The sequence below is a fragment of the Octodon degus genome, unplaced genomic scaffold (assembly GCF_000260255.1).
Source record: "Octodon degus isolate 3935 unplaced genomic scaffold, OctDeg1.0 scaffold00087, whole genome shotgun sequence".
Classification (NCBI taxonomy): domain Eukaryota; kingdom Metazoa; phylum Chordata; class Mammalia; order Rodentia; family Octodontidae; genus Octodon; species Octodon degus.
Genome location: NW_004524663.1, coordinates 3,794,651 through 3,819,889, shown reverse-complemented (window position 1 = coordinate 3,819,889; position 25,239 = coordinate 3,794,651). Strand labels below are relative to the sequence as shown.

The 25,239-nt window shown below is 42.5% G+C and overlaps 1 protein-coding gene and 1 pseudogene across 1 annotated transcript in view; one reads left to right on the top strand and one right to left on the bottom strand.

The window, feature by feature from the left end:
* Nucleotides 1-25,198, bottom strand: part of Apba1 (amyloid beta precursor protein binding family A member 1) — a 235,413-nt gene extending 210,215 nt beyond the window's left edge. Inside the window, exon 1 of the mRNA XM_023721921.1 lies at nucleotides 25,084-25,198. The gene's annotated coding sequence lies outside the window, so the exon portion shown is untranslated. The remainder of the gene's footprint in view (nucleotides 1-25,083) is intronic.
* On the top strand, nucleotides 6,584-7,017 carry LOC101573750 (annotated as a pseudogene).
* Nucleotides 25,199-25,239: the final 41 nt, after the last annotated feature.

Genomic DNA, 25,239 nt, shown 5'->3' with positions numbered 1-25,239 from the left:
TTTGAACTTGATAGAACTGGACCTGGTGCTAAGGTAATAACCCTATCTAAGCTCTACACCAAAGGTCAGAAGACAGGGCTTGAGAAAATGACAAAGAGAAAGAGCAAAATGCATTTTCAGGCCCCAAGCCTACCTGGAACAAATGCAGGAGACATTAGCATAGGAGAAATTAGAAATAATACACGTGAAATCTCTGAAATAATAGTGTTGAAAGTAAAGAAACAACTGCAGAAAGGTATAGAGGAAATCAGATCAGAAATAATTTCTGAAGTAAAAAAAAGAAATGATAACTACAATCAAAGAAGTACTAAGTGTTTCTAAAAAAGACACTTATAAAAACATAGAGGTGAATAGAAAAATGATGGAATCTTTGAATGAGCAATATAGGAAAGAAACAGAATGCATGAAGCAGATTCAAAGAGATATGCAGGAAATTAAAACCTCAATCTCAAGGTGGCAAAACCATTTGAATGAAAGTGAAAATAGACTTTCAGGCCTTGAAGACACCACTGAAGCTGGTGAAGAGATAACAAAAGATCTCTTAAACACAACTAGGATGCAGGAAAAAAAATAATTCAACATCTGCAAGCTGATACAAAGATGAATAATATAAGACTAACAAGAATCAGTGAGAAAGTATACAAAAAGAATATGGACAGAAGTAATAGCAGAAAACTTCCCAAATATGGGGCAACAATCCGACGTTCAGTAACTGAAGCATATAGAACTCCAAATAACATCAACCCAATTAAGAACACACCCAGACATATAATAATCAAGATCCCAGAACTTCAGCACAGGAACAGTATACTAAAAGCCACTAAAGAAAAGAAAGAGATAACATTTAAGGGGAAACACATCAGAATAACAGCAGATTTCTCTTCACAAACCATCAAGTCAAGAAGAGAGCATGGAGCAAAGTACCTCAAGTCTTGCAAGGAAACAAATTCCCATCCAGACTGATATACCCTGAAAAACTGTCTTTCAAGTTTGATGGAGAAGGGAAATACTTCCATGACAAGGAACAACTAAAGAATTTCATGACAACAAAGCCAACCCTACACAAACTACCAAAGGATATTCTAGAGAGGGATCAAAATGACCACAACTCCACGAATGAGAACGGAAAAGAAAACACCAAATAGGGCAAGCAATTAAACACACGAGAAAAAGAGGTATACAACAGCAAGTAAATAACGTCAAACTTAAGTCAGTACATCTCAATTATAACCATCAATGTAAATGGACTCAATTCACCAATTAAAAGAAATAGACTGGCAGAATGGATTAGGAAGCAAAATCAATTTGCTGTACAAGACTTCATTTGTCAATTGATTGGTTTATCTTCAAAGTTTTGTCCAGCTGGTAATTTTAATAGTTCTATGATTTGTACCTCAGAAACACAATTAATTGTTTTTATGAATCATAAGTCATGCTTTGGCCTGGCTTTATGGCTTATTGAGTTAGAAATAAATTTTCTGCAAGATTAGAATTCAGTGTAGAAGCTGCCAAAGTCCTTACTAATTTGATTGTGGGGAAATTAGAGAAATCATGTACTAAAAAAAGAAAAGATATTCTATACTATACATCTTAGTTTTGGAATATGTCTATAAAATAACATGTGTGCACATTGTTCTTAAATTCCATAATTATTTTAAAGAAAAAATCATTTAAATCCCATTCCCAATGTTAAATGATAAATTATCTTCTAATTCTAGGGAAGTATATAAGAAAACTAAGAAATCTTATTGGCAAATATCACTTCTTGTGTTTTGTTCTAGGTATTTCTTCAAAATGGGTATTTAATTGATAGATCTTCATTTGACCTCTGATCTGCTTCTTGATATTGAATTCTTTCCTTTTTATGTATTTATGTTTAGATTTGGATTTTGGTTATGTAGCTTTTATTGTTTTCAATGTGAAAATATGTGCTCTTGTATTTATCATTCTTTTGTTTTCAACACTGCTGTGGTCTGAAATGTCACACTTATTGTTACTTGTTCAATCCTAAAATCCTATGAGTAGGTTTCAGATCACTGTTCTTGATCCTTCATTTTGTTTTTTAGTTCAATGAGACTTTCTGATGTGTGTATATGTGACATGCACAACAATCTTTACTGCTGTCTATGGTATCAGCTGTACGAAAGTTATGAACATAATACATTTTTTATTTTATATAAAACAAATAAAAAATTAAATTAAATTAATAAACATATAGAAAAGTTGGCAAAACAACAAAAGTCCCCCCCCCAAAGAAAACAGAAGAAACTCAAAGAAATAAAAGTAAGGAAACAAGGTATAAATGAGTAATTTAGAGAACTACAACAATGCATTCAGAGGTTGGTTCTTTTTTTTTTTTTTGGCAGAACCGGGGATTCAACTCAGGCCCTTGTGCTTGCCAAGGAAGTGCTTATTACACTGAGCCATCTCCCTGGCCCCCAGAGGTTGGTTCTTTAAAAGGATTTGTCATATAAACATCTGCCAAGACTGATCGGGTCAAAAAAGAGTTCAATAAATCAGAGCAAAAAAGGAGAAATAATTATAGATATAATAGAAGTTTAGAAAGAAATGGGTGGAGACTGTATCTGATGTTTTGACAGATGAAGGTGGGGGAAAGCATTCCAAGGATAGCACAAGATGGGTTGTGCAAAGTCCCAGTGAGCCTGCATTGGGGGAACACTATGTATGGAGTGGCAGCCGGGAATGTCTGCTGAGAACCTCAAGACCCGCGGATGAAGGGTCATTCATAGAACATTAATGGCACGGTGCCCCAGAAGTGGACATGATTCTGAGACTAGCAGGGAACTGCTGATGACTTTGGAGTGAGAGGGGGTAACGAGAGCTGTGCTTCCAGAGGACTCCTACTTGTGACCAGTTGGGTGAAGGCTGGAAGCAGAGACAGAAGCAGCCAGGGAAGAAGATGGAGGAAATAATCTGTAGCTTGCAAGTGACTGAAGTATGTGCGGGGATAGCAGCAGGAGACAGGGATGGGAAAAGCGTCAGCAGTCCTGACATGGTCAAGTGGAAGAGTTCACTGGGTACATGGTAACCCTCCGGACAAGTCAAATGGAGATGGACTTGGAAAGGAGACAGAGAGAAAGTGGTTGAGGACTTGAAAAATTTTAATTTATCTATGCTATTTTTTTCTAATGTATTTTAATCTTTGATCCTTACTGTTCTATGGGATAGGCAGGTTAAAAAAAAAAAAAAGACTGTAACTTGCTTAATCTACACAAGTGAATAAAACCAAAGTCAACTTCTCTAGCATAATTAAGAAAGAAGCCAAGTGTAGTAGCTAATCCTGAAATCTCCACATAGGAGGCGGTGGTAGGAGGATCTTCATGAGCCCAGCCTGGGTTAGTGAGTTCAAGGCCAGCCTGGAGCATACAGCAAGACCTTGTCTCCAAAAACCATATCACATCAAACTGAACCACAACAACAAAGAAAACATGATCAGGATAGGAAATTAGTCAGTTATAGAAAACCTCAGCCTCTCTGTCAAAAGTTCCTAACAAAAGGACACATGCAAAACATCTTCCTTTCTCTTGGCTATCATGGCCTGAACAGCACTGTGTGTTAGGCACATTAACCCAACCCAGGGGATGGGGCAAGAACACCTCCCCAAAAGCAAGACGGAAGAAAATAGGGACCTGCTCACCCAGCTTCACCTGATGCTAGCAAAAAGGCTTGGGAGAGAGCTGAGCTCTGCCCACCATGCAGCTCTGCACAGGGGCGGACCTGAGCTCCAGCTGTGAGAGGAGGGAGGAGCTTTCTGCTTGTGGTGGCTGTGTCCTTGGGCGATGGTGGAGGTGGCACTAGTGATTCAGTGCTGTCCTAACGGAAGTGCCACACCGAGAGCTGGCAGGTGGGGCGTTTTCTTATCAGTCCAGCTCCAGCATGTGCTGTTGGACACTGCTCCAGGTAGCTCGCCCCTGCTCCAGCTCCCCAGCTCTTCCAACATTCTCCAGCTGCTGGGTTCTCTTCCGCACAGTCAGCGAGAGCCACTGTCAGCTGCCTGTATCTAAGTGTCCTGACAGATACACAGTAATACCACAACTGCTTCATTTTAAATCCCAATGTAGGTATATTCATCCATCAATCTTATAATCAGTTGAAAGCCAGACCTTTTAAAATATATATATGAGCAAGCTGAAAATAGGAGAGGGTTTATTTGAATAAACATGTGGAGTCATTTTTTAGATCTATTGAAACTTATTTATGATATTGTTAAGTGAAATGAAAAAGGATGCAAAACAGTACATATTTTGTACTTCTGTTACACACACAGGAAAAGAACACACTGAAATGTTAAGAGGGTTAAGGGTAGTAAGTCACAGCAATTCTCTTCATTTTGCGTATATATAGTTGATACATTTTCTACCATGCATGTGCCATTGTTGTACAAGTTTCTACTGACCAATAATGGTACATCTTCAAGGGCTCTGTGTGTTGCTTATCAAAACTGCTGCTGAAGCACCGAGAAACCCATGTGCTTTCTTCTACAAGTACACAGATCATCATTTTCCATCTCCACTGGGCAGTTTCAGAAGAAACTCTTTTGCATTCATTCCCAGAGAGGATTTTCATGAGATGATACCTCAGGCCTCTTGAGCTGCACCCGAGCCCTCAACTTTCATTCTACATAGACAGTTTAGGAGAAGATCTTGGGCAGGCCTGGCTGCGACCTGTCCTCTCTCTCTTACCTCTGTCTTCCCATAGGACCGTGAATTCGGGGCCGCTCTCTGGACTGCAAGTTAGGTTTCCAGGCATGCGTTGCCTCTGCCATGCTCGGGAGGAGAGCATGGGTGATGTTCCTCCAGACAGCTGCAGGCAGCCATACCTAAGACATGGTGTTTAACAGTCCTTACAATTAACTTATTAATCTATTTGTCTCAACTAGTTCTGATGTTTGGCGTTGGATCCCATTCCAGGTAGCTTTAATTTCTCATTAGGTTCCAAATCCGAGAAGTATCTTAGTCCACTTTTTGGTGCCCTAACCAAATACCAGAGATGAGGTAATTTACAAAGGACCGAGGCTTACTTCACTCATGGTTCTAGAAGCTGGGAAGCCCAGTAGCATGGCACACGTACTGGTGAAGGCCTTTCTGCTGTACCCTGACATAGCAGAAGATGTCACACAGCAAGACAGAGCAAGTATGCATCCACTCTGGCCTCCTTCCTCTTCTTATAAGATACAGGCCCCTTCGTGGTAAGCTTATCTAATCCCAATTATATTCAAAAGCCCCACCTTTAAACCCATCAACATACACTAAGGGGGGGTTAAGTTTCAACATGAAGGTTTTTTAAACCATTGTTCATTTATTATTTATTTATTTATTTATTTATTTGGTACAGGGTCTTGCTACACAGCTTGGACTCATAGTGATCCATCCTCCTGTCTCAGCCTCCCCAGAGCTGGGATTACTGGCATGTGCCCACCACACCCAGTTTTGGTGGCCAGCACGGTGTCAGGGCCAGTGTGGCATGTGGTACTGGGGATTGAACCTGGGTCCTTACACCTGCCAGGCAGGTGCTTTGACTGCCACGCTATCTCCCCAGACTCTCAGCATGAAGTTTTGAAGGTGACTGTCATACCACAGCAGGGAGAAGGTGAAGGAGGTGCGTTAGGAGATCCAGATACACAGCAGCAGCCATCTGTGATGAACACTACTTCCTTAGGCATCTCAGGGCCCTCCATGCATAAGTCCTGGGGCACAGAGAAACACAGGTTGGTCTCATGTACCTCTAGTTCTGGGGAGAACATGCTCAGACCCTTCCTTTGCTGCCAGTCCTGCCTACAGCATCTCTTTTTACTGCTTCTGTGGGAAATGCATCACTTAATATTCAGAAGCCCTCTAATAGCATCCGCAGTACAAAGCTTTGGTCATCATATAAAATGTGTAGAGCGGGGCCCCGAGGTATCATTAGCAGCAAGGCATCTTAATGGGATTACAGCTTTTTTTTTTTCTTCTTTGAGTTCAGAAAGCACACAGGCTCAGCCCTAGAAAGCTCATCCATTGATCTTAACCATCTCTTTCACAAAGTGTACAAAAAGAAGGCAAATCGTAGGTTCTCAAATCAGCAGCTCTGCCTCTGCTGTATTTTATTATTCTTTGCCTCCCTCAGTTAAAGAATCTAAGTTTCATAAATCATTACTCTTAAAGTCAAGCCATAAAAACACACCCATCTTCCCAAGAGTTTATCAGTATTTTGCAAAGTAGCTGGATATGGCAAGAGCTTTAAAAACCACAATAATGTGGCCAGCCAAATTCCAAATATTACATGTGATCTTTATCTGGCAGCCTCAGGGCACACAATAACTCAAGTCTATCAACTCTTTCTCAAGCTTCCTGACTATATTTTCCTCACATGTATTCTTAAGTTATAATTTAAGGTCACAAAAGCAACAGTTAAGATATGCATGCCTTTAGAGAGAAAAACAAACCTCATCAAATACCTGAACCTTAAAAATTGCGTCCATTATGCACCAGAATGTAGGATGTACAAGCAAAAAAATATAAAGGCACACACACAAAAAAATGGAATAATTCAATGGAGTATTTAAAAATCTTCAGGTCCTCGGCCGCCATGGCGCCCGTGAAAAAGCTTGCAGCGAAGGGGGGCAAAAAAAAGAAGCAGGTCCTGAAGTTCACCCTTGATTGCACACATCCTGTAGAAGATGGAATCATGGACGCTGCCAACTTCTTTCTCCAGGAAAGAATCAAGGTGAACGGCAAAGCCGGGAATCTCGGTGGAGGGGTGGTCACCATCGAAAGGAGCAAGAGCAAGATCACCGTGACTTCCGAGGTGCCTTTTTCCAAAAGGTATTTGAAATATCTCACCAAAAAATATTTGAAGAAGAATAATCTGCGTGACTGGTTGCGCGTAGTTGCTAGCAGCAAAGAGAGTTATGAATTACGTTACTTCCAGATTAACCAGGACGAAGAGGAGGAGGAAGATGAGGATTAAAGCTCCTTTGTCTGGAATATTTTTTATGAGTTCTTGAATAAAACTTGGGAACCAAAAAAAAAATAAATAAATAAATAAAAAATAAAAATAAATAAAAATAAAAAAAAAAATAAAAATCTTCAGCAAAAATGTTTCTAACTGCACTGTTTCCCAAGAAGTCAAATGGAGGGTGTGGAATGAACACTGGAGTTGCGATTAGTCCTTTTTCATCAAAAGAGTAACCTGACGGCTGAGGTTTTGGTGGCTGTCCTGTTGGGAGAATGAGACGTGGGGCTTGGCAATGACAGTGTGGGAAGGCCAGGGCTGGGGGCTGGGAAGTCTCGGCCACCGCTGCCCAGGCTGGGCTACCCTGCAGCCCCTGTGCCTGCCTACCTGATTCCCAGGTGAAGCTCTCTGCTCTCACTCTGCAGCATCTGGCCAGGTGAAGGCCGGGTCACCCGCCGGAGTGAAGAGCTGGGTCAAAGCCTTTCTCCTAGCTCTTCACCATCACTGGCCGTAGAGGCTGGGCCTCCCGCTGCTCTTCCTGAGCAAGATCAGTGGCCGCGGGGGAAATTGAAAGGGAAAGGAGAGAAAGGTTGGGAATAAAGCCGTGCTGGAGACTGGGTCAGAATGCGCAGGCGGTTTGACTTCACAGCGAAGCGACAAGGAGTGCTCTAATAAGCGGTTCTGGCACACCAAGCGCTGTGGACGCAGATGTGAAGGATGAATCCGCACCCGATGCTGTGTTTACTTGGAAACACGGTTACACATTTACACATGCCACTCACCTATGCTGAAGATAAAAAACATCACATACTTAGAAACTGGGAAGCCACATCCGCACAGCCATTTTTCTCTTCAGCCTAGCTATTCATTTCACGGTGGGCAGGACGCAATATTCTTAAATCACAAGGTTTTCAAGTTAGTGGTAAAGACCACCCCACTGCTACAGAACTCTACAGGGTTAGGGCTCTGTCGTGAGCCCCAGATGCAGCGAGAGGTCTGGAGCTTAGGACAGGGGAACATCCGGCCGCTCTCATTTCGGGCTGCCTGCTCTGTCCACATCCACGTGTCCTCCTGGAGGTACTCTGTCCCCCGAGAAGGCATCCGCGTGGGTACTGACTGATCAGCACGAGCCCTGCCTCAGAAACGCCCTTTGGATTTTATGTTCTATCCAGCGGCCCCTCGTAGGCTCCCCCGGGGAGTCTCACACTTTCTTCGAAGTCAGATTCTTCTGTTTCCTGCCCACCTTCCCAACTGGGTCTTCTCATTTCCACCCTTTACTGCAATGAATGGCAACCCTGCCCTCCCTTCCGAAGCACAGAACAGACCTGGGGGGCTACCCTGAAGCCTTGTTTCCTAGTCCTTCCCCAGCCCTGAGGGCTTTCCCCGCTACATCTGTGCACTTCTCTCCGGGGTTCTGTGGCCTGTGTCCCAACCCCCCACTGCCCTTTGGAGCTGTGATGCTGCCTAAAGGGAACAACCTTCCATGTTGTAAAATGCGCTGTGGCATCTTCCCTTTTGCCCACTTTCCAACCTGGACTGTGGAAGAGCACAGATCTGCATTGTTCCTTTATTTGAAATGCTAAATGCTTTCCTGTTGTGCTCAGATTAAAAAATAAAATTCCTAAGGGGCCCTGGGGATCCTGCCCACTTAGGCATGCTCACTCAGACTCCAGCCAGGGACCCACACTGTCCCCTCAGGCACCACCTTCCCCCCCCAAGAACTTGGAGCGCACTTTCCCTTCTGCCCTTCCTGAGGCAACCTGCACATGATGGGGTTCCCCTGGCACATGCTAGCACCCCTCCTTCTCCCCACAGCACACGCCCACATGTGATGACGTGTGTGGACCAGAATCAGGGTGGGTCTCCTGGGCCTGAGGAAGAGATCTGAGAGGCTCTGCTCAGCCTCGAGGCCTGCAATGGAGAGTCAGTGCTCAGACAAGAGCAGAACTCAGATCACAGAGGCTAAGGACCCTCCTCGGGATCACTCTCTCGTGATTCAAGGGGAAGCTGGTCAGGCTCTCACAGGACCTGAGATTCAATATCTTCTCTGTGTCTCTGCACCACCTTCAGATGTCCGTTTGACCCTTAGGCTTGACAGGGAGGAGAGGGTAGTATTCCTTTACTATGAGGCAGTGACAGCAGGTTGGTATCCTTCAAGTGTCTGATGAATAGAATCTTTTAAAAATAATGGTAAGGATTTAATCACCAGTTCAAATTGAGAAAATGCCTAAGAAATGAGCAAGTAGGAATGCTTTTTCCCATACCCTTCTTCCCCACTGATAAGCAGAAAGAGATTCAACAAAAAGCAATGTGGCCCAACGATCAAGTGTACACAAACTCTGGACCCAGGCCACCTACAGTTCAGCCCCGGCTGTGTGGCCTACTGGCTGCACCGTCTTGGACCAGTCGCTTTACCTCTCTGTTTCAACGGTCTCATATGGACAAATCAGCATCCTTTCGAGAGCTGTTGTACCACATAGGTTAATATACATTCAGTGCTTTGAACAGTGTCTTATACTGCCTATAGTAAGCAATACATATGTGTCTGCAATGTCACTGTCATTAGGTGTTTTCAAACAATGCTTTACAGCATTCTGTCATAGTTTGCTTAGATGAGAACTTAATTAGCTAAAACTAAAATATTCACTGATTTACTCTGTTAAGCAAAACTATTTTAATGAAATGTGTAACCTTGTTGATTTAGATAAAACAAACAGCACACAGTGCCTGCTAGTAGATGGCTGTTGGCTTAACAGCGTGTAACAAAAACATTCCTCAAATATGAATAACTAGTTCAGTATCCAGTGAATTCACAAGCATATGCCTCGTTTACTTTTGATATACACAATAACAAAATCATATTCAGTTAACTGAGCTAGATAATAAAATAAAAATAAACCACTGCATTAAAACAGTGCCTGTGTACCTACATCTATCCTTGAGTTGTAAAGAATACATGTTACTGGGGCTGGTGAGATGGCTCAGTGGTCTAAAGCACCTACTTAGAGCAAGCTTAGCAAAGCACAGGGACCGCGGTTCAATCCCCCAGCACCACATGCCAGCCAGCCCCGCCCCCTGGTGGGCTGAGCTGGCCACACACACACACACACACACACACATAAATAAATAAAAATAAATAAATTTAAAAAATTTAAAATAAAATAAAAAAAAAAGAATACATGTTATTGGCCCGGAGTGGTCACGCATGCCTGTCATCGCAGCACTCAGAGGCTGAGGCACCTACAAACACTGAAGTGCTGTGGACCGATTTGTTACATCCACAAAAGTCATATGCTGACTCCTGAAACTCCAATTTGCTTTTATTTGAAAAGCCTATAAAATATAATTAAGATTAAATGAAATAAAAGGGGTGGAGCCCTAATTCAGAATAAGCAAAGGAAGAGACACAAGGGGCACAGTATTAGAGGAAAGAACATAGGACACAGCAAGAAGGTACCATCTGCAAGCCAAGGAGAGAGGCTGCTGGAGAAAGTGTACTACCGACACTTTCTAGCCACCAGAGCTTTGAGAAAACAAATTGGTTCTTTAAGCCATCATGTCTCTGGTATATTGCAATGACCATCCAAGCAGACTAAGCCACCAAGTAAAGAAGGCTTCAGGAAAAATTCCAGGAGCCTAACACAGGCCTTCTGGAGTTCATGGGACCCCACTGCCAGTATCTGCATCTTTCTTAGAGAAATCAGAACTTGCAGAGTGAACCAAGAGAGGGATTCCACTTGCAGCAAAGACACTTCTCCTGCCAATAACAGACTGTATGTGCTTTTCTTCTCTTTTTTTTTTTTTTTTTTTTTCTTTCTTTTTTTTTTTTTTTTTTTTTTTTTTTTTTTTTTTGGACAGGAGATTGAACTTAAGACCTTGTGCTTGCCAGGCAGGTGCTAATGCTACTGAGCTATCTCCCCTGCTGTATGTGATTTTCATGGCATAATGTAGGCTCCGCAGAAGAACCTTCCTGACCTTCAAGAGGTGAAGTTTAAAATGTGATGAGTTTAACACTTGCTGGAATGGCTGAAGCTAAATGAATGGCAGGGTACTAGGCACCACTGTGGATGTGGAGCGGCCACAACCCTCCTCAACTGCAGCTGGGAATGCACACTGGTGCAACCACCCTGGAAAACCGCTTGGCAAAACCTCTAAAGCTAAACACACACTTGTTCTGTGACCAGCCATTCCAAGCATGAGCCTATACCTGCAGAAATCAGTGTATATGTGCACCAAAACACATGTATGCATGTGTTTTGCAACAACATAAATGTCCTTTACGTTGAAGAATGGATACACTCATATGTGCGCGGAGTAATTACTAAATAGCAATAAATGGAAAAGAACTAGTGATACATAGGAAATGTGAATGAATCTCTAGAATATTAAACAAGAAGACAGACACAGATTATTAAATTCTGCAAGACTTTATATGAAGTTAAAAAGAGACAAAATTGCTGAATAGCTGTAGAGGTCCCAGTGGTTACCTCTAGGGTTGTGGGTGATCGTGACTTAGAAAGAATACAGAAGAGCCTCCTGTGTAGGAGTCTCCTCCACACTCCTGGGGACAGACAATGATACCTTTGGGTACTGACCCAAACGCTACTTACATAGATTTTTCAGATATGGAAAACTTCAATAGGCACTTGATATTTCTGCTCTTTCCTATGTTAAAGTCCTATTGCAATTTTTAAATATTTATTTGTGTGTGTGTGTGTGTGTGGCCAGCTCAGCCCACCAGGGGGCAGGGCTGGCTGGCATGTGATGCTGGGGGATTGAAGCGCGGTCCCTGTGCTTTGCTAAGCTTGTTCTAAATAGAACAAGCTTTAGACCACTGAGCCATCTCACCAGCCCCACCTATTGCAATTTTTAAAAATCAAATATTAGATGGGAGTTCGGAATTTTTATTATCACACTAGATAATACCATGTGATTAACAGATTGCTTTTGGCGTTTTATCACTCAAGAATAACTGGGAAGCCTAAGAGACCTAACCAATGGAGAAGAGACATTATGAAGTGAATATAAAAGAGCCGTGAGAAAAATAAGACAGCTGTTATTTGCACCTTCCTGAGTGTAGCCCATTCAATAATCTATTATATCTAGAGGACAGCTTTTTAAATTTGAAATTCCTTGAACAATACAATGTTTTCAGAGTGTGTCAAAGTTACTGTGTAGGTTGCTATTTACTGTCTTATTCCAAAGATGGACTCTACGACAGCATGGTAGCCACAGTTCCAGCTACCATCAGAAATGTACTGACCTGAATCTGATGATGATATTCAAAAACTCTGAGGGAAGAGAGAAGTACCCTTGCTCTGGCTAATGATATCAACAGTAGTTCCTATTGCCTAGCTAAGAACAGATTAGAACTCTTTGCTTTGACTAACAGATGGTGATACTAGCTGATGCTTAGGTCAGCTCATTCCCAACCATAACATTGGTCTCTGGAATTGTAGGATATATGTGTTTAAGTGTAAGTAAGTGTACACAGGGACACACACACACACACACACACACACACACAGTAATGTAATTTAAGTTTCCAATTTTTTTTTTCACCATGCTGGAGCTTGAACCCAGAGCCTCATGTGTGCTAAGCAAACATTTTGCCATTCAGCTACTTTCCAAACCCTAATGTTTGACTTCAGCTATATTTTACATTCTCTTTTAGCTTTTGCATGGCTCCTCGGTAAAGGTGGCAAAGAGACTACACATATTTTTATCCTTTTCATCTCAAGGAAAGGCATAGATCAGGTAGAAATGTATTAAGAGAATGAAGAGAGAATCTTCTCAAGTAAAAGATTTTAGTGCATTTCTGTAAGTGAACTATGAAACCCCGGGGACCCATGTCTAGTGAAGGATGGCATGGAGAAGCTCTAGAAACAGAATTTACTGGAGCAGAGCATCTGGCTCTCCAGCCTCTTACTCCATGCAGTACACACCTATCACTAGATCCAGCAGCTACTCAGGGGGACAACTGGGATTGGAAACTCCCAGAGAAGCAATTCAAAGGCTGCCTGCCTGCTCATCCTAGAGCGAAGGCACTGGTCTCCTTATGGAAAACAGGATCTCCATTTCCCACCCGACTGCCAGCACCTATAGTATTTGGGGGAGGAGAGTTGCCCTAGCTTTGTCCTTTCGTGCAGACAGCCAGAAATTATGACCACCCCCTCTTCAAAATGCCTCTTCCTGAGTCCTCAGCCAGTGACCTACAAGTACGGAGTATGCACTGGCAAAGCCACTGACTTGGGCAGACCTAACACTGAGGTTGATCTACACTCCAGGGCTCCCCTGAGATCAAGCGGAAGTCACCCTCTGTGGCACTTTGACTGGAATGGCACTTTTGATTTTTTTCTTCTTGTCTTCTCAGTTTCTCTGAGGAACATCTCCTTACTAAAGAAGCTCATGTACACGCATGAATTCTGGGCCTACTACAGAGTCTGACCTATGACATCTATAAATCTTGAGTAATACACACCTTCTGACTAGCATTCCTGCCCCAGCCCTGAGAAGTGACAATTAGTACTAACAGATATTTGCTGGAAACCTGCAGAATTACAAAAATATATCAAAACAAATAGTGAAATCTAAATGACCCACAGTAATCTCCCCTATGGAAGGAAAGAAAACGAGGTGGTAAGAAAAGGAAAAGCTAAACTCCCAAAAGAAGAAAAGATTTGCCTTTGTGAACGTTATGTGCAGATAACATAGTAAGTGAACCTGGAGTCATCTGCCTTCATAAGCTCTGTACTTCATCAAGGGAGCCTCATGCCACATAAGAAGTGGTGGACAGATGGATAATTACCTCCCCACCACCACGCAGCTGGCCTCTCCTCCTGCCCCCACCCTGCTCCTCTGCGTCCATCCACTGAGAGTAATTCTGAAAACAGCCTTTGCACTGCAGCAAGCATTACGTTGTGTCTCACACAGAGCAGCTTAGACATAATAGGGAACAAATCCTGAGGCTCTCAACCTCTACTCTTCCCAAGCAGCCTTCAGACACCTTGAATGACTTAAATGTAATAATGTACTTTTGATACTGGCTTAACCTTCTGTCTCTAGGACTAGACTTTATTAAGTATGACAACAGCAATTTATTCAAGTCAAAAGCACGCTTATATTTTTTTTATACATGCTGTGGATCTTTTTTTCAAATAAACTATGGCAAATTAACATATTTTGGCAGACTAAGATGGTTAAGTACTTAATTGAGAGCTGATTTAATTGCCCCTTTCCTTAACAAATTTCAGTGAGGAATATGCACCATTATTGATTTTGGTCCCAATTTTCTACAGTTCTTTCTTCCAACCCCTTACATATTCTCAGGCACAGACACAAAATTTTCTTATTATGGGATAATACCCTGGATCCCTGAATGAAAATGATTCAATTTACAATTTTTCAACTTCATGATAGTGTAAAAGTAATGTGCATTCACAGAAACAATAAACTTTGATCTTTTCTTGGGCTAGTGAAATGTAGGCATAGCAGTCTGTCAGGACGCTGGACAGCAGCATTGAGCTGCAGCTCCACGTCACACAACCCAGAGGGGAAACAACTGATGCTCCCCGGTGTGCTGGGCTGCTAAACGTGGGTGTTTGGTAGGTTATGCATGCTCAGTGCATGTTTACCTTATGATATGTTCATCTTACCATGAGTTTACTGGACACAACAACCTCATAAGCTGAACATTTGTTTTCATCATAGAATATGCAGAAAAATAAACACACACAAATATGCCTTGGTATCAATCTTCCACCCACCTTTTTGTCCATCTCATTTTGAGAAAATTTTATGTATTTCTTCATAATCCAACTTTCAAGTTTGTACTTAATAAGAAGCCAAAAGCTGTGCTCAGGGCTTTGCTTTTAGGAGATGTATATGATTCCTGAATATACATACTGGGAAAAAACAGGTGGAAGAATAATATATTAAGTTACTAAGTCTCCTTTATTTAAAGTCAAATGCACCAAGTTCTTGCTTCCATCTTGAATTTTGAAGAAAGCACACACAAGGCAGTGCTACGGGCAAGGATGCAGGTGAGCCTATTCTAGATTCCCTATCCGGACAGAAAGCCCAGTGGATAAGAGCTAAGCATTTGGTCATTTCAGTGGTGTTCTTCCCTGCCAAAATGTTGTTTTTGTTTTGTCTGTCTTCTCTCCCTTTGTCCCTGACACTCTTCTCCTTTATGGCTGATGGGACTGTGGGGAACTCAAATCGGAGAGCTCTACACTCAATCACAAAACATTGACTCAATTACTTCTAGAGATTTGTTAGAGAATAAGCAGTATTTCTTTTAAAGATGGAAAAAACAGGATGCATAGGAAAGCAACAGAAATTCTCATTACCATTTATTCAATATGTATTTATTTGGTGTGCAAGATATACGTGTACTGGGCACTGACAGGAGAGATGAGCGTGACCTGCTGGGATCCAAAGTGGTATGAAGCGTAGTGAGAGCTCTGTGTAGGGGTCAGCACACTCAGGTCTGTGGGACAAACCCAGCCCACAGCTTGCTGCTGTACTACAAAGGTACAAAGGATGGTTTCTATGCTTTTAGATGGCTGAAAAAAAAGTCAAGGCGAGTACAAACTCCCTGATACAAGATAACAGCATAAGATTCAGATTCCAGCATCCATAAATAAGCTTTCATTGGCATATCGCCACACTCATGGGCTTGCATACTGCCTAGAGCCGATTTTTCACTATCACAGCTGAGCTGAGAAGCTGCAACAAGGACCGCATGATCCACAAGACCTACTCACTATCAGGCTGTACACAGAAAAATTTGCTGAGCCCTGGTTTAGAAGGAAGAGAAGCTTTGGGGTCTAGGGAATCATTTCTGTTCAACATCATTATGAAGGAAACAGCTCAACTTGCTTACATCTTTCTTTAACCTTTTGCAGCTCATCCGACCCTCCCAGACTCCCTGAAGAGCAGAGAGGGCAAGGTTCTTTATGCCCCCTTGCAGCTGGGAAGCTGAGGTTCCGCCCAGTCAGGAGATGTGCTCGTTGCTGGCAGCTGAGTAACAGCACCGTACGTACTTGAACCAGCCGGGGTCCTTCCCAAGCCACAGCACCAAAACTGGTGAGATAGCAGTGTAGTACACACACACACACACACACACACACACGCACGCATGCACGCACACCATTTGGGCTTAGGACACCATAAACAAGAGTGCAGGTGAAGTGGGAAGCTATTTCCAGGCCCAGAAGACAAGGAGGACTTTGAGATCAGCAGCTGTCTGGACCTGTCCTTACCCCAGACCCAGGCAATTTCCCTCCGTCCCTGTCCTCCAGCCACACAGCCTCTGAGGCCCCCAAAGTCCTAGTGCAATGCGGTACAAGTTCTCTCCTGGTGTGGTCTGGTTTTGTTTTGCTTTGCTTTGCTTTGTTTTGAGACAGGGTCTCACTATGCAGTTCAGACTGCTCTTCAACTCTCCTATGCAGCCAAGGCTGGCCTCAAACTCATGGTGATCCTCCTGCCTCTGCCTCCCAAGTGCTGGGATCACAGGCATGTACCATCACACCAGAGTCCTGATAATGGTCTTAAAGAATAAACAAGATCACTATGAGACATATGTGAGTCAATCCTGTGGATAGCGCAAAATACTTAATGCACTGCTCAGGACTGTAATGTTAACTTGTCATTAGTCACTGGATGGGAACCCTACTGAGCTTTTAAAAAAGAAATTGATATGTGTGTCACTGACATTAGACGACAGCCAGCCAGAAAGGACACAACCATACTTCAACATCAGATTCACCGGGCTTCCTTTCATATGACCCAACATCATGGAAACCTACCTATAGAGCAGCTTCTCCTTCCTTCAAGAGAAACCTCTCCCAGGTGTACGCCTGGGGAGAAAGGAGTTTTACACTTTCAAGTTATTTGGAAGAAAAGTGGGCATAAAAACCATTTTCACACCTGGGAAGAAATAGATGAGACTGAAATTTAAAATTAGCTAATGGAACACATGAAGTTGAGGAGCTCCAGGAATGGGCCAGGAAGAGAGGCAGGAAGGGAGAAGTCCAGCACAGCATCGAGGACAGCAGGACCCGGCCTGGGAGGAAGGAAGCTCACCGGCCGAGGCACGCCATGGATTTGAGGACTCTTGCTCCAGTTTCCAATTTCCACATTAATCATTTCTTCTTTTGGAAATTAGGTGGTTATTTAAAAATAAAGTTTCACTTTGCAAATATTATGACATCATATACATGTACCACCAAATATCCAAATATATGCTAATGATGTGAAACAAATGGGGAAAGAAAATCTTTCTGACATGAAATTATTTCATACTGTCAGAAAATAAGCAGTTTTCTGATGAATGTAATACAATGAAGCAGTGTGTTTTACACTGTACGTCAGGACTTATTAGTGCTGAAATCACTTTACTGTGTTGGTAAACATGAATAAGATAGAAGTATCAGAATGCATTGAACATAATGGAAGGCAAGTATTTCTGCACGAAACTTGTCTCAGTGATGTATCTGTGTTTGTGTGTTTACACATCCTCATCTATAGTGCCAAATTATGATAAATATTGTACTGATATAAATTATGGTTAAAAAAAGTGCAAAATGGGCCAGGAAGACAGCTCACTGGCACAAGAGCCTGACTGGCAGGCGCAAGGTCCCAAGTTTGATCCCCGGTACTTTGCAAAGTAAAATAAAAAAAAAAAAAAAATTAAAAAAAGCAAAAGTCATTGCAATAGGAAACCATCTACTTTTTAGTACAGTCCAATGTAAAAGTCTTAATTCACTAAATAGTCAATCTAGGAGGTAATTATTCTGGTTAAATGGGATTTCTATCAATGAAAAGTTCTTTTGCATTTTAAATACACTACTAGCCCGGGGATGGAGCTCAGTGTCCAGTGAGTGCCCAGCATCTGCTAGGCCCTGGGTTCTGTCCCCAGCACCCCCACCCCCAAGAAGCAAGCCTACAGTGTATACCCATCTTGTCAAATATACCTCTTTAAAATAGTGTGTGTCTGTTAATAAATACAGAACTGATGTTTAGATACAAAATTTGTCAAAAGCAAGAAATATAAATCAGTAATTATTTGGAAGGATGGCCAGCCAGTCAACTCCTTTGTAAAAGAAAAAAAAAAAAACCCTGCTATTTTTCACACTAGTTGTACACTAATTAATCTACCATAGAACAGGAGAGGAGGAGGCTGCCGGGGAAACTTGGAGGGCGGGGATGGTTTTGCCACCATCATACCTTGACAACTTCCTACGATCACTTTACATATACAAAAATAAGATGTGATTTCTGTTCTCCAAAATAGTATATTAAAGAAAAGAGAAAGCTGCCTTGTGTGGGAATACTTACGAAGTCTCCCATGTTATAGAACATTTTCTTCATTATTTTCTTCTGAAAGCTAAAAAGCCTATTACCTCCCAAATAACCAGAAGTAAAAAATCAAATAATGCCTGCATGCTGGATGCGATGGTAACTGATCTTTAAGGGGAAAATGAAGCCTTAAAAACATTATCTGGGAAGGCTGCAGACCTCACAAAAGGATATGTGTGTTTGAGGTTGCTTCAGAAATACCTGGAAAAGGCAGCCAAAAACAAACTCAATCAATACAAAGATGTTTATGGAGGTCACATGATTGAAATCCAACAAATGACTGAATGAATGAGTCAAAGTGGCCCCGAATTAATACCAATTTAAGTAAATAGATTTGGGAGGAGCATGGTGTTGACCTATATTAGATGTCCTTACACAAACCATACAAAAGTGCTGAGCTACAGATACCATGAATAGGGAGAATGAAAAACACAAATGTTCTTATGTTATATGAAAGGACACAGAGTATAGAATAAAGTTTGAGGCAGCACCATCTTACAGAAATTCAAGTGGTAATTTATCTCAAACAAGCCAGGTGGAAATAAATATACCAAAAGGGGCCAGTGATGACAGATTCTAAAGTCAAACAAGACACCTGAACAAATTACTCCATAACATAGTAGAGTGGATGTACATAAATTATTAGTTCTATATAATGTAATTTAAAATATATGCAAGTAAATTAAGTGTAAAAGCATTTCTCTTTACCTATGTTTTTAGAATTTGCATATTCAAATTGACATAAAATCTGTTTTTAAAACCTCATTGGAAAATTGGGAGCCACATTATAATTGAGGGTTCCTTATACACAAACAAGCATATGGGATAACCTGTACCTCAGATAACCAGCTTGTGAGTTACATAAAAATCCCTAAGTTAAAACATCAATAACTGCTATCAATTTTTATCCATCAGAAAATTCTCTGGGGGGCCAGGGAGATAGCTCAGTGGAATAAGTACTTGTCTGGCAAGTGCAAGGTCCTGAGTTCAATCCCTAGTACCACACACACACAAAAAAAAAAAAACAGAAAGAAAGAAAGAAAAAGAAAATTCTTTGGGCTGTTCCTGTGTCCTGCAGAACAGAGGTCTCAGGTCCCCTCAGCCCACTTCTGAGTTCACTGGTAGCTTTGATCAGCAGTTCTTACACATTGGCAGCTTCCCACTCCTGCCAGGCCTTCCCCTCAGGCTTGCCACCTGAAAGCTTTCTGCATAGCTGCCTCTGGAGCCCTCTCAGGCTGCTGGGGTATCCTCAAACGCTGAGGATTTAATGCCTCTGGGGAGTGGGGAGGAAAACTGCATGTTCACCATTGCTTGATGGCTTACAGGAGACCAGCGGAGCCAAGCCCCAACTGTGCTCAGTGGAGGCCTGCTCATTAACCTAGCTCTTCTCCCATCTCCTCCTCTCCATGCCTCCCCTCATGCCTTCTGGGCTTGCCTCCCAAATCAATGATTTTGATTCCGGGTCTACATGCACAATACACTTCAGCATCATGTGGAGAGTCTGTGCCCTCTTTTGCAAATCTCTCTGTAGAAGTCGGGGTAAAAAAGCTTTAACCTCATCCATTCCATTCAGTAAGTACTTAATGATCTCTTAGTAAGGCAGAGTTTTCTGTGTGCTGTAGTATATGCTCAGAGGAACAGGACGGGGCTCTATCCTTAAGGACCTTACACTTAAGGATGGGAACAGAAAGGTGGGGGAATAAAACAAACATGTAGTTAAAGAAGATTCAGACCAAAGGCGAATGACGAGGCAGCTCCACTACTTCCAACTGACTTGTATTCCATCGCAGCCTCACTCTTCAAGTTTTCTAACTTTTATAAGTTTGCATGAAGACATCCTACATTTGTCTAAAGCCAGCAGTGACTCACAAATGGGCCCAAATATGGTATGTGTGATGCAGCTTGATCGGTGACCAACGCACTCCCAAAAGGCAAAGCATCCTATCACAGATTCCCTAATGGTTGCTCCATCTCTCAGGGGTGACAGCACATGTCCAGGTTAGCCACAGGTCCTGAGTGTTTTCCTGTTGTTTCTTTGTCTTGCCAAGCTTGTTCCAACTTGAGGATCTCACACTGAAAATTTTCTCTGACTAAAAAGCCATTCTCCTATCTTAATTACCATTCCCATTGCTGAGACAAAATACTCAACACCAAAAGTTGAAGGGAGAAATGTTTATTTAGCGCAGTTTGTAGAAATTTCAGTTCACTGATGGAAGGCTCCAAGGCAGGGTGGCACATGACAGAGGGGTAACAGTTCACGGTGCCCATAGGTAGCAAAAGCAACAACAGAGCATGAGACAAACCTCTTTCTGTACCCTATATTGTACCCATTCTATTGGGATTAGGCTGGTGCCAAACCAACTGGTAGACTGACCCAGAAATCACCCACCCTTAGCACCAGCACCCTTAACCCACCACTGCAGTACAAGCCAATCGCACACTCTAGATTCAGCCACCTCTGAAAAGCCGGCTCCATGGCTGCATGATGCTTTGGGGGAACATCTACACACAAACCATATCACCCCCCGCAAGTGGCTTACTCCTTCAGGCTTCCCCTGACCCCCCTATATAAAATAACATCATACACCTACAATGTCTAGCTCTACTGTCTTCACTGTTTAACTCTTCATAGCATTTACTGACTGACAGAAAATGTATTTGCTTGTCTGTTTATTTTTAGTTTCCTTGCACTAAAAGCTCTGTAGTATTAGAAACTTTCTCCCTTCACACCTTGAATAGTGGCTGGCCAAGATGCAATGTTCAATAAATATTTGTTGAAAAAGGAATAAGCTTCACAATTAGAACCTCAAGGGGCCGGGGAGATGGCTCAGTAGAATAAGCGCTTCCCTGGCAAGCGCAAGGGCCTGAGTTCAATCCCTGGTTCCGCTAAAAAAAAGAACCTCAAATACATCACTTACCACAGCTGAAGTTCCACAAGCCTGCCTGGAATCAACACCATAACTAAGTGACAGCAACACCATAATTTAGTGACCTCTTAGAGCTTTCTGCTTCAGCACATGCGCCATAGGTTCACCACCAGTGGACTACACAACTATTTTTGTGAAAGAAAAAACCATGGTGCATGTTGATTGTTTATTTTTTGGTCGAGAACAAATACATATCCAATGTATAAATAAAGGAGCTTTAATGGTACCACAAACTTGCACAGGCCACAAAACTCGTTCAATGTCCAATGTACAAGACCTTGTGAAATTTCAGCTCTCATACACTATGCCTACCTTACTGAAAAAAACTAATTTATTTATATATTCATGTGACAGACAGTGTTTATGAAGTGTATAATGTTGGGTGAGGTGCTACATTTTATTTTTCATTTGAAAAATTGACTCTACACTTGATTATAAAAGTCTCATTTAGCCATTGTAGATGAAAAAAGCTCTTTTTGAAAATCCTTATTTTTCTAATCTTTATTATAAACCTTATTTATTTCAGAGATCTCTGAGCAAGTATTCATAAGTAATTCTTCAACTGAAGTCTTTTTTCAGATAATTTAAAGGTAAATATTCTCTTTCCATTGAGCTTAAAGGAAGAAGCATAGAATTTAGCATCATTAAATACTCATCATTACAAAAACTATCTAAGTAGTTCTCCAGCACTTTTGATACAAGGTTAATTGGTTCCATTGAAATTCATGCTCTTCAGTAACAAGAGTCCCACATAGTGGGGTGATCATCTTTTATCCACTCCAATGGACTCACTGCTAGATTTTCACAATGCAAACAAGTTTTCATCATTCTGTTCTTGGCTTCAACCTGCCCACAGCTCTTCTAACTTTACCTAAAAGTCTACAGCCACTTTTTATTCCACCTCGAAAATCCTGTGTTTTTGTCTCAAAAATCATGCCTTCCCCAGGACCTTTCCATCACCTCGAAGATGTCATCATTTAATTTCTCTTTGATTTGTCAAATCTCTCCTCTTTGAAAGGGACTTTTATCCTTAGCTTACAATGAGGTTTCCCACCTTCTTATAATAATCACATTCACCCCTCAATATTAGCCCCTCTCCTCCTCGCAAAACTGAAAAGGAAACCTGTTTTCACTTCTTGCCATTCTCTCAAATACATGTTCAGTATCCTCCTATAGCCCCATGATTTCATGGTTTATTCCTTTTAGCCCCATAGGTCAATTTTAAAATATCTTTTATTTTCAAGTCTTCTGAAAAAATAAACTTTAAGAGGACCCAAAATGGGAAAGAAAAGCATTAATACATTAAGTGCAGAAAAGGTATCCATGCAAAACAATAGCTTGCTGCAGGCTACAGCAAAAGGTACAATCGTTTACCAGAATGAATCAGATTCAAGCCGTATCATTAACCTTACCAGTCCAATCTTCAGAAAAGCCAGGCACTGAATTTTTAAAATTACCGTATTTACAGTAGAAACAAAATCACTAAATCCTTGGTCATAAATTTTGTTGTTGGATAATTGTTCTCTAAACAGGTTATTTACCTTACTAATTTCTAATATTCTTAACTTTCTTTTAAGAAATTTACATCTCCAGTGTTACTTGCAAATATAAAGATGCTGACTTAGAAAAACCCTCTTAGGATACCTTTTAAATTCCAAAGGTACTTTGCTCAGAAAGAGATTTGGCAGAACCAATAAGAGAGTAAACAACTAAGATTCAAAATTCATTTTTATAAATCTACCCTTAAATCTTGGGTGAGATCCAATACCTTATATTAAAATTTTAGAAGACTTGACTTGAAGGACAGGGGAAATTTACATTATGTTGGCAGCTTCCAGAACACCTGGCCTATATACCACCATTAATTAAGAAAAAGATAAATGAGAAGAAATATATATATGTATATATATATATATATATATATATATATATGTAGATGGTGCTAGTTTTATTTATTCTTTTCAAAGTAATAATTATGTCATGCAAGCTTTGCCAAAAAATACCCTAAATTTTTAGTAAAGAGAAAGAAAAGAAACCTTTGGTACCAGTATGTTGTGCATTTGTTTCTATAGACTTGAATGCTACAGGCTTTTCAAAGAGGACCAGGACAGCCAGTTTGGGTTCTGACAGCAATGCAGTAGAATTTAGTGCTATGACTGAAATGTGTTCTAAGCAGGTTAATCTGGTCACACAACATTTTAATAAAGAAGTACCAAGACAGTGCACAGAAAGGCACACTCATACCTATGAATACTGCAGGAGAAATAGTGACAGGAAGGAGTCAAGCTGCAGCAGACACCTAGGAATATGCCCTCTCCCTTTCCATCTTTCTCTACCAAACCCCACACATGCCTTGCCTTATCACACAGAGACAAGTAAAGACTACAGACTCTGGATACATTTATGTCCTAGCTCCCAGGCTGGGAGCCTGACATTCAATAAATTTCCCTCTAGTGTGATACACTGGCTAGGGAAGCAGGGACTTTACTGCCACGATCCCATCACCATGAGTCTTTGGAGATTTCAGTTCCCGAATGACAGGCACCACCTAGCCACTGTGAAAGCTACTAGTGTAGATGCTACCAAGCAGTGGATTTAAAGTATCCCATTTCTCAAGGAAAGCGCCCTGGCTGAGTAATACTGCCCAAGGGACCCCCCCGACATTTCTCAGTATGATCTCTTATCTTCATTTGTGCCTCTCACTTCCTCCATCTCTCTTCTTTCTAAAGCACCCCCATCTATTTCTCTATGCACACTTCCAGAATTCATTCCAAAATAAATCAACACAAAGACTACCCATTCTTCAGGCATAGGTTTTCACCACTTAAATGTGCAAGGAGAAGGTCTAGCAGGCATTCGAAGTTGTGGGGAAGGGGAGAGAGCTGACCATTACAGATCCTTCTTCCCTTTAGCAGAGGTTGGACAAGGGATAAACAATACAATAGAAACTGCAGAGTCAGAGTCCAACATCCTCACAGAAAAGTGGCTGGGGACACAAGTACAGGGCAGAGGTTCCCTTCAAAACCTGGGACACCAGCAAGTCCAAAAAGGTGAAACCATTATCTCACTTCCTTGCCCTGTGCCCCAAAGCGACATACCCACTTCCACATCCCTATCTCAGGAGGCCAGAGAAAGAGGAAGCGAGAATCCCTAACCGGGGCTATTCACCAACAAGAGCAGGACAGAGACAGCACTCAGAGTTGCACGTCTAGAATAACAGTGTCCCACAGTGTTCGCTGGTGACATTAACTCTGGCACCAGCAGATGTCTAGATTTGGGGCATAGTTTGAGAAGCGTGGATGTAATCACCAGTACGCACACTTGCAGGAGATTTTACAAACCCGTCCCTACCCCACCGCTTCGGTCCACATTCCACACACCAAGAGTGTCCTGCCCTCCTCGGGGTTTCCATCGTCACCGCCTTTCTCACGCAGAGCCAGCTGCCAGCAGAGGGCTTCTAGCAGGGATTCCTGGAAATTTCATCTCCCAACACCTCGGGTCCGGGTCCTCGACCGCCACCCTCTTTGCCGTACCTCTTCCACACACGCGCGCACACACGCACACGCACTCCTGCCATGACTGTCAGTAGGCCCGCGGCTGCTCTCAGTGCCCGGCATCGCAGCGCGCACCGGACACCGGGAATCTCTGCCACAACCCTTCCCCCGCCTCGCCGGCTCAGGCATTGCCCCCTGATGTCGCTCGCTGCGCTGCTCCTCCGCACCATTGTTCCACGCAGCGCCTCTCGCGCCCAGGGGCGCCCTTCGGCGTGGACCGGCTCCGTCCCGGGCGGCACCCGCGCTGGGCACCCTCGCTCTCCCACCCTCCCTGGCGATGGTACCTTGCCTGACAGCTGGGTCCGCGGGCCCGCGGGAGCAGGCGGCGCTAATGACAGCGACGGTGCCAAACCTGGGAATAAAGCTCCGCTCCAGCCGCTCCTACCTCCAGCGCCACCATCTTCTCCCGCCGCTGCCGCTGCCGCCGCCGCCGCCGCCGC